This window comes from Eutrigla gurnardus (genome assembly GCF_963514095.1).
Source record: "Eutrigla gurnardus genome assembly, chromosome: 10".
Lineage (NCBI taxonomy): Eukaryota > Metazoa > Chordata > Actinopteri > Perciformes > Triglidae > Eutrigla > Eutrigla gurnardus.
The window spans coordinates 15197422-15208289 of record NC_139924.1 but is presented as its reverse complement, the minus strand read 5'-3'; positions in this window follow the sequence as shown (position 1 = coordinate 15208289).

Here is a 10868-nt window from a genome sequence, read left to right as displayed (position 1 = left end):
GGTTATGGTTGCAGCTGGTTTGGAACTTCAGCAACAACACAGCATGCAAGGCACTAATCGTATTGGTTCATGGTTAATTAGCTAACAAGGTTCCTAAAATATCTCCCAGCTGGTGACATTGCTGCTCCGCCCGTTAACGTCATGTTGCTGAAAAGTGGAATCAGGTGCGTTGTATCACAGTAATAGTTGTAGTTTTAGAGTTACAGGAGTACAGGAGGGAACAGATACCAGATATGGGTATGATATTGTTGCATCCCATTTATTTGGTGTGACCTGATGACTCAGGGGAGGCTGAAACAGGTGATGAGGTGGCAAACACGGCGTATACAGGAAATGCAGAAGTTGAATTAGAAGCAAAAGCAGGCCAGAAGCATGGCATCAACAGTATGCCACAAACACTAAATCCATGTTTTACTAAAAAGAGTGGACTCAAAAGAAATGCAGCATTTGTGGGGTGAGGTAGTCTCTGCCCATGTACGTCAGAGAGAGCAGAAGGCCACATAGTCAATTACAATCTGGTTTGCCTGAAAGAAAATGCTTGGCAAGGATACACACTTGTTTTCAATAAAAAAAAAGGGAAAAAAATGTAAAACCGTTCCGTTTTCAACACAGAGCCCCAAGCGGTCTGTCTTTCTTTTCTTTTAGCTCTAACCTTGTTGGGAAGTGAGGGACAAATGGCGTGTGATTGCCTTGTTGCTCTGCATGCTTTCTATGTTTGGCTCCAATAGCCTCTGGCCTCAGCAGGCTGCTTCTTTAGGCCCGCTGGTTCGCCCAAAGTGACGTCGAACAGTCAAGGCAGACGTGAACAAAGAAAAGCAAAATGCAACCGCGAACAGATTGAGAAGTAGGAATGCTCACACGGTGCAGCACAAACCAAAGAAAATAAGCAGGATGGCAAGAAATCCCAGAGACTAGATCCCCCCGTCCCTCGATCATTCCTGCCCTCCCGTTTGTCCCTCACCTCTCTTTCCTGTGTTTTTCCAGAGACAGACAGATGAGAGAAGGTGAAAAGGTTTGAGGGAAGGAGGAGATGGCAGAAGTGATGACATGGCTGAAGGACACAAGGCAATGCAAGGTTAAGATTGAGTTAGTATGCTGCTCACAAACAGCTGTGTGTGAGAGTGTGTATGGGGCATATAGTACAAATGTACTACCGTGGGTTAGATTTCTGCGTTTGTGTGTTATACAACTATATATTTTCAGTACACCTGGTGTGTACATAGGATGTGTTGACGCGCCCTCTAAAGCAGATTAAGAGGACAGGGTGTCTGACTTTGTTGTTCCACAGTGGGCTTCAGTGACAGAACAAGAGTTCAAAGAGCACCTCCATGCCCCCACCCCCCTCTGGTGTGCGAGCCAACAGGGTAAGCCCGCCACGCTGCGACCCATCTGCTTGGGGATCAGGCTTAAAGTGCCACTGCAGGGTAATTGGTCTGTCTGTCTCCTGGTCGCCACACACACAAAACCTGACGCAACACACACAGGTTTCTCCTCCGCTGGATACCACTAAGGGAAAGGGGGCGTGCTTACTGTCAGCGTTTGATTGAATTGATGTCTTCTTTATGACAGAAAGATGGAAAGAAATGAGCAAGTCGAAGAATGAAACGTAGAAACGGTGCCGTATTGAAACAATACTTTTACAAGTGGTCTGGGGAATGAGGTCCTCACATATTAGATATACTCTGTTCCACATTTAATGTCAACAACTTTTCTGATCTTCACTTTATTCTCTCTCTTCTCCACGTTAAACACAGACCGAGCATTGGGATAATTGCTCATCTCTAAAATGTGCCAGATTAGCTGACCTCATAAAACAATAGTGCCACAGAGATCTCAGGGAAAGAATTAGACTCTCCAAATTAGTTTTTTTTTTTTTTTTATTATTAGTTTGGGTTACATCTATTTGCAGTGAAGTGAGTTGTCAGCAGTGCCTTTGCCATGTCAAGGGGTCATGGTGAGGTCAGGGCTAACTAGATGTCATAAGGGCAGAGAAAGGTGAAGACTTATTGATGTGGCGGGTCAGGCTGAGGACAAATCAGTCAACGCTGCTGCATCGACAGAGTGAGCAATGGAACCGGGGAGAAGGATGCTGACTAATTAAGAATGCATTGAATTTACAGCTCACGGACTTATGTCGATTGTACGTCTGTTAAAACACAACTAGATAGACATTTTAAGTCTAAATCTTTTCAGGTTCTGCATGTATATTTTCCACTCCGCAATTGCACAGCTTCATCATATGAAGTCATAGTTACACTAGTAACTCTATTATCACAGAGAGAGAGAGAGAGAGCTCTTTAATAGCCCTTCACCTCCAAACTGTACATTTAGCACTCAGCTGATGAGCGTGCCCGACTTCTGCTTTGAGTGCTTGAATGTTAGAGGTCTCAACTAGAAGGTAGACATGTTGAATGTTTAAATGTTTAAACATCATTAAAACTGATTCCCGTATCCCTCATATAAATGCATATTCACCCAACACCCATCCCATTTTCCACCCAAGATGGACGGGGGGTTGAGAGCCAGGTCGGGTTGACTTATTTAGATTGGCTGAAAATGAAAATTTTAAAACATGTCCCATTATTTTCTGTAAAAAGTTATGACCTTTGATTTCAAACAGGCAGGACTGTCTAAAAGGGGATTTATATGCTTAGGGGATGAATCCTGAGCACTACACCCTCTGCTGTCACATGGATACAGCAAGATTTATGCAACTTCAAGCATCGCGTGAACAAACTATCTGTTATACCAATTTGTCCTACTTTAATATACAATAGGAGTCATCAAATGAACTGGTAAAAACATAAGATTGCCTTTGTCCTTTTTTCTACATCTCAGGTGCCTGTTAAAGTCATACATTTTCCAAATGTGGGACACTCAGAGAAACTCTTGAGCTGACAGGGAAGTCATGTATATCATTGCTACTGATTGAGAAACACCCAGCAGCAAAGGGCTGTTGGCCACCACCTTCCATAAAAGGATACTTTATATAAAGTATGTCCCTTATTCCCCATCCATTTAACAAAAACAGGAACCAAGCAGCCAGCATGTCATCAAGTGGAGCAGTGCCCCATCACTGGACAAGATGTCTTCCCCTCCCCTCTAGTGAAGCTTGCAAACCCCAGACATGGGCTGTGACACAGAGAGGCCCTTGCCACTATTCTTCCACACACTCCTGAAGCTTGTTACATTTTGGGCAACTGGTTTGAAGCTTGTAGGCATCCTCTTACACACCGGTGGTGAGAGCCAGTTGCTGTAAGCTCAACAAAAGCGGTGTTAGCGGTGGACTTTATCCCATGGGAGGGGCATGGAGTTGTTTCGTTCTCCTGACAGTATTGTACGAGAAAGCGAATACATTTCAACCCATCTCCCTCTTTTAATTTGCAAATCATTGCTCTCTAATTTTACAACTGTGATTCAGTGATGTCCAGGTTGCCAAGTCGAGGGCCAAATTGTCGTTTTTTTTTCATTGGACCATTAAACATTGTTTTATGTGCAAATGTTATTATTATTGTTGCTGCTATTATTAGAAGTATTATTATTGTAATGATTAGTACTACCAGTGGTAGTTGATTGTAGTAGCAGATATAGTGGTAGTCATAGCCTGTGTTGAGTTAAAGTTAAAAAATGCACACTTCAACTATCAACGATTTATTTATTTGAATGCCCCTGGAGAATATTTTGATCAAGAAAATATGACCAGTTTAATTAACAACAAAAAACAACAGCACTACAACAAGTGGTACACAAGAGGAAAAAAAGATAACAGTGGAGTTAATGACTTTTGTTTGCAGCGTCTTGCTTTTGTCTTGCAATTTGCAGACGGTCCCTGCACACTCGCCTGGCTGCTGGCTGCGCATAAAGATCAATGTTCTCCGTCCAGCTCGGAGGATGTCTTATTTTTGGGAAAAAATCAGGGTTTTGGTCCTTGTAGCTCATAGTCTATGATAATACGGTGGGACAGAGGCATAATTTGTGTTTGAAAAAAGTTTCACTTCAGATTTATTGATCCCGAATTTCCAACTTTACTGAACTCTTACACTTTGCTCTTGCGGGCAAGATTTGGCCCGGGGGCCGCTAATTGGGGATGGCTGATCTAGAGGGATCCTATTCTGCTCAATGGCAACATTTCAGACGTTATCTGCTAATAGTATTATTAGTAATATTGTGTATTTATAGTGGCCAATGGATGCTGCCGTCTGTGTAGCAAAGTGAAATGCAATGGCATGCAAAATACTCCTGTGGCCGTCTCTTTTTCTGTCACTGTGCGTTTTTTACCACAAAGTGTGTCCTTTTTGCACACACAAACAAATGTACCGATGTTGTACATCTGCTGATGATGACTTGAAATATGATTGAAGACTTTTACAAGCATTGACTTTTAACGTTTAATTCTCCATCTAGTGGGTGTGAGTTAAAATAGAAAACTCAGTGGGTATGCAGGAGAGGTTGGAATGCCTTTAGTAGTAGTACCTTCAGATCCCCCGCTTGGTCATAGCTTTTTACTACATCTGACAAAAATAAAACTTCCTCATATTCCCTAATATACGAAACCCACAAGTCGCAAACTACTCATAAGATTTGATTTCTGGCCAGAGTGCAGTGATTTTGAATGGAGATTGGTTTAATAATATCATGTATGTAGTCTCTTCACTGAGATTCTATTGGGGCAACCTGTTCAGTACTGACATGAACACTTACTGGACAGACTCAAATCTTTGCCCAAGGCATAATTTGACATTTGCATGAATATTTTAATTGTTTTTGTTTGTCTATTATGACAACATATCATGGAGAAGAGCCAGAAAGAGGTATTTTTTCATACATGTATTGATTGATATGCTACACAGCACGCCTGCTCAAAACAAATCCAAAGCCCAGCTATTTTTCAATTATGTCACTTGGTCTGTTTAATATCCACAGTTACACTGTCTTTGTAATGAAATGATGACAGTAATCTTAATTCTGCTTCTGATATGGTGTATGACAAGTGTTTTTGCAGGAATGACCCAACAGCCTGTGCTTAAGAAGTTCCTTAACTTAACAGTGACAATGTCCTGGCATTCAGAAGGTTTAAAACAGTGTACGTTAATCTAGCTGCAAATGGACACTGCAGAAGTTTCACTGCTTCACTATTTCAAGTGTACTGAATCCATATTGGCGCGCAGTGATTCGCTCGTCAGTTTTGGTGGAAAATAAGTAATAAAAAAAGCATCACCTGAGGGAGGGTTTAACTGCAAGGATAACAAGGAATTATTGTAGTTACAAAAGATAGCTATGGAACAATGAGAGAAGATGTCTATTAAGACAATGTAGGAACATAGCTCAAAGTGATGTCAGTTAAATTGGAGGTCAGGGGAAAGGAGTTGAGATGGTAAGGGATTTAGAGGAACACGGCAAAGGGGCTTGTAGATAGATAGAGTTGGCAATTGGGATGATAGGATGTGTGCTGAAAAGCTTGTACCCACAAAGCAGCTTGAGTGGCTGTGTGTTTGAGCCACAGGGCTGAACGTGTGCGAGTGTGTGTCAGAGAAATGGTAGTTACAGGTTAGTGGGAAACCCTCAATGGTTCAATTACAGAGCCTTGTATGACCTGGGGGGATTGCTTGATCAGTCTATTAGCTCGTAGTCAGGGTACCAATGCGGCCAATGGGACCCACACACACACACACACACACACACACACACACACACACACACACACACACACACACACACACACTTTAAATGATAGAAACTCCTGAGTTGAATATGTATTGTTTGAGTAGTGTTGAAGTGGCCCAGTTCCTTTGTATATTATAAAAAAGGTTTTGGAGGGTTATTTATCTTACTGACCCAAATAGGTGCATCAGGTATTGAGGTATTGATGACAATAGGCAGATCTGGTATCACAAACCGTTATTATTATATTTATGTCAGACCTGGTGTTGCCATACACATAAAAGAATGCCATTTCCACACAGTGACGCTTACAGCTTAGTAATTTAACAGGTATTAGCCAATACCCAAAGCCCAGATATCAGTATCAGAAGTAAAGAACCCAGATCAGTAAATCCCTATACCAAAGGTCTGACAAGCAGTGGGTTAGCTCGGAGTTTGACCCCAACTTTATTGTAACGTAAACATGTTAGTGTAGGCGATCCTCTGAATGCAGAAGAATCTCTGTTTGCATTTTCCCCAAACACAACAATCGATGTGAGAGCCAGCTGATGAATCTAGGCATCATTCTCCCAAGGCCACTCTCTTCGCCTGGTCCCTACTTTTGTCTTTTCAACACATGGTGATAACTTCATGGTCCAGTCACTGGGGGATTACCTGAGAGCTCCAGTGTAGATCTCACAGACTGGCCTTTAGTTTCCCTGCTGTAGGTGAGGCCATTCATTCCCATTGAATCCTATTAGTACGGTTCTCTAAATTGCTTGCCCCTGCAAGTTCCCTTTGGACACACTTCCAGGAATGATTGCCCTGACAAGAAACTCCCCAAGATCACAAGGACCTACAAAGCCCTCTACCACAACAACGTGATGATTCAATTATTTTGAATGCAAACAGCTCATTCTGTCTCCGAGACCGAGAACCAAATGCTGCTTATTATTGGCAATGCATTGTTCTCTTAAATATTTAAAAAACAAGCACTTTTTCAAATATTCACTTTGATTTAATGAGATTTTGGAGGGAGTGAACACAGCAAAGTTACCACATTGATAGTTGGTATTTGCAGCATCGCAGGCTTTTGTAAACAATCCAATGTAGTTAGGATGATGGAGTCAATTCCACATTGGTCTCAAAAGGAAATTACTCTCACAGTTTGCTCAGGCAATTAAATCATAACGTTGTTGCTTAAACTGAATCAATCATGCATTTCCAATGAATTAATCGAGTATGTGCTAATATGTGTTGATGTTATGAGCAAGGTTATAATAGTTTTGAACTTTTTATTAGTTTTAGTTTCTATTTCGTTTTGACTTGTTTTTCAAATTCAATTAGTTTTAATTAGTTTTTAGAGCGGGTTTGCTAGTTTTTTTTTTTGAAAATGCTTAGTTTTAGTTTAGTTTTTATTAGTTTTAGTGTTAATTTTAGTTTTTTGTAATATTGGGTGTTTGTCAGGTGCAAGCATAAATAAAGGTCACAATAAGTACTTTGTAATAAAAACTCAACAAAAGATACCATTTTGAAAAATGTATTCAAACCAGTGCAATAATTGCAAAAGTGCAGAGTATAATACTGCATCTGAGGTTACATGCAATTGAGTCGCATAGTCGTGTAGACATCCCAGTCTCAAGTATGGTTATAAATATAAAATATAACATACAAATAAAATACAATAAAAATAGAACATTTTAAAATCTTTATAAACTGGACAGATTTGAACACTTAAGATTAAGAACAGTATTATGGTCTCAAGTAAGGTCTCAATAACATGAGCAAAAAAACTTGAACCCATCATTTTCCACCACCGAAAAGGGGTGCATGTCCAGAGCCATGAATGTTGCAATTGCCCGTGTAATCTTTTGAGCCCTGGTTGACAGGCGCTCTCCTTCAAACAATCACGCGTACAGTTCATGGCTGCACCTGATTGGACGATCGCTTTCACAGCTGTCCTGTCTGCTCCGGAGTTCACGCAGACCAACTCGTTTGGAAACTTTCTCTTATTTTACGGAAATAGTTCACCGAAAGATGTTTCTGAAAACATTTTAAGCGAGAAATAAGCTATGCAGTTGCTGGATCTGTCTTTATTTTAGATCGACAACATTCAGTTTAGAAGATTTTCGCGACCGTTTGCGAGCGTTCCCGAGGCGGCGAGTCGAGCCCGGCGCCTCTGATTAGCATAAAGTAGATTCACTTCAACTTTATGCAAATCAGAAGCGGCCAACTCGCGCGCCGTCTCTCGACATTCGCCGCGACGCTACCAGAATGCATTGCACGGCTTTTCACATAGACAATGAATGGGACGCGGGGAAACACTGCTGCCTGTGGACACATACCTTGATAGCTGGAAGTTGTGTCGTGATTCTGCCTTCTCACACCGCGAGACAGGTTCGTGGATCAGAGTGTCGCAATTTCAGTTTCGATACGTGTGTCGTTACAGCCCTATTGGTTATGAATTATTCAATGTTAATGGACATATGACAAGAAAACATGCATTCATGTTGCTGAAATATAGATTCAGTTCTTGTGTTATCTCGTCCAACCTTTGTGTGCTTGTGTGCGTGTAATGATTCTCCTATTTGTGTCACTGGACAAGTAGACATAGTCATAATTCCAAGGTTAGAAAATCAGAGATGAATGAGCCAGCCAGTGAATTTAATTAGGGCCAGTTTGTGTAAAAGCATTCCTTCCTGGAAAGGACAAAAAAATACAATAAAATCTTAATTTGTACCAGAAAGACATTCTCCTCCCATATTTTCATTCTTCATATACATTCACCCCAGTTTAAAATGAAGACACATTATGCAGCCATGCATTCTGGCATCTTGCACAGGGCTTTTTATTGTGTTGAAAAGTGCTGTCACTGCAAGACAGGTCTTTTCCTTGTGATTCTCACTCCACGTGTCCCTCGCTAATACCGGGGGAGTTAGATGACGTTCAGGATACACACTAAAAGGAAAGGTTTGGAATGTGCATGTGAGAGCGAGAAAAAGCCAATATATATTCAACCTGAAGCAATATGTAGTCCCAAAAAAATAATACTAGTAATGATCTTACCTTAATATTTACATTATAATTATCTTGTGTATACAATGCATTTATTCTATCTATGGAACAGCATGCCGCACACTAGGTCCTCACTAGAAAACTGCATTGGTTACTGTTTTCCTGAAAATAATGACTGACTAAGTATTGTGATCTAACGCCACTGCAGAACCTGACCTAGTATTAGAGTCATAGTGGACACTTTTTCTAACCTCCTCAATAACTACACTGTTGGTGCCATGCATATATCGTGTAGAAATACATAATGAAAGCTCTTGTGGGCCAGATACGGAACCCGTAATTTAACTTTAATACTATGTCATCACACTCCAACAGCACTTTCTCTGAGTGTTTAAAAATGACGCGGGTGGGTTGAAATTGAAACTACTTGAAAGTATGGTGTGTCTTATTCAGAGGCTAAGGGGTGCCTTGTGTGTTGGTATCAGACACTGAGTCAGCAGGCCACATCTTCTGGGGAACATTAATTTCAGTAGAGCATCCCATGACAATCCACCAAATGGTTGCAGGAATATTTCAGTCTGGTCTAAAGTGACGGACAAATCAACCTATTATTGTGACCTTCCCATTAATTCATCCAGCACTAGACTTGTGTTGTCACCATAAACACCAAGTTTAACTTTTAATCCCAACAAAAGAACGGTTTCAAACTGAGTCCTATCATCAAGTCCACCAGAAGACAGAACACCTTGCTACTGAGAAGCTATTCAAAGAGAGAGAGAAACATAGTATTACCAGTTGACTTTTATAGATTGCCTCAAGTTCATAATTAATGTCTGCTCTCTTTAATATACAGTAGTTACTTTTTTAATGTATGATTCAGGTCAGTACTTGGTGTTTTACAAGCCTTTCATTAGTCAGAATTATATTTCACCATCAGAATGTTGTTTCACAAGCGGAATTATATGAACGGAACAAATATGTATAATAAAAAAACGCTATCTCGTATAAATCTATCTGGGCCTGAAATCATATCCCATCGTCTATGGATACCTCAGCCAACATCATTTTAATACTAAGGTTTGCATTTGCTACAATACTTGGGTATACCAATAGTTTGCTGTTTCCTACTTTTTATGTATGCGATATACTTATGTGTTGTTGTTTTCAGTTGTTTTTTATATTCTTACTTGTACTACCTATTCCCTACACCTTTTCACCTCCCCTGTTTTGTCATCTCTTCTTCTACTCACATCAATGCTCTTTTTCAAACTGCTCTTTTCAACCTCCTCTCCTGCGCCCTCTTTGTGCCTTCTATTAGCATTGAACATTTCAGTACCCACTTTTTTTCCCTGTCGCATTTTTTAATCTGTCTTTCCTTCACTGCCTTTGGCTCCATTTTCTTCCATATCTGTCACTTCCATCATGAGACCCCTTTCCATTTATGCATCGCCATCTCATGCTTGACCACGGCACATCCTTATCTCCTTGCCTGCTCTCCCTCCGGGTCGCGTGCACCCTCTCTACCTTTCACAACGTTTCTCGGTCTCAGTTTCTCTCTCCCCATCTTTCTGCCCTTTTCTCCCTGACTTACCTCTGTTTAGCTCACCTTTGTCTACTGGTGAGCCCTGATCTTTCTCTTGTGTCTAATTAATAGTCTTGTTGAGTGACGGGCTTTAACACGCTCCTCTACTGCGCCAGTGGGTTTGTCTTTTTGAAGGGAAATGAAAATCCACAATTACACATGCAGGGTGAATAACACACACACATGCACACAGACAGACATACACAACACATTCATCTCAAACATTATTATCTACTGTCTCCACTAAAAAGCTGATAAGTCATTAGCAACTGCAGATTAGTACCACATCGTAGAGATTAAAATATGGTTGAAAACAAATGGCTGGAGGAAATTAATTTAATTGATTATAATAAAAAAACAAGCGGACACTGGCAAAAAGAAGAGTATGTGTGATGACATCCTATCTACAATAATAATGAATTCATCAGAAAAGATACTCTTTGTTGTTATCAATTGACCTGAACATTTTTTGGAAAAATATTTTTTGGAAAAACATTTGCAAAAGTTTGGAGTGAAATGTACAACCATCAACTACTACTTTTCTATCAGCAGATTATGTGTGCAGAAGAGAAAGGGGGTCAAGTCACCTGATGACATTTATATTTATGCAGTCAAAAATCTTAAAATACAA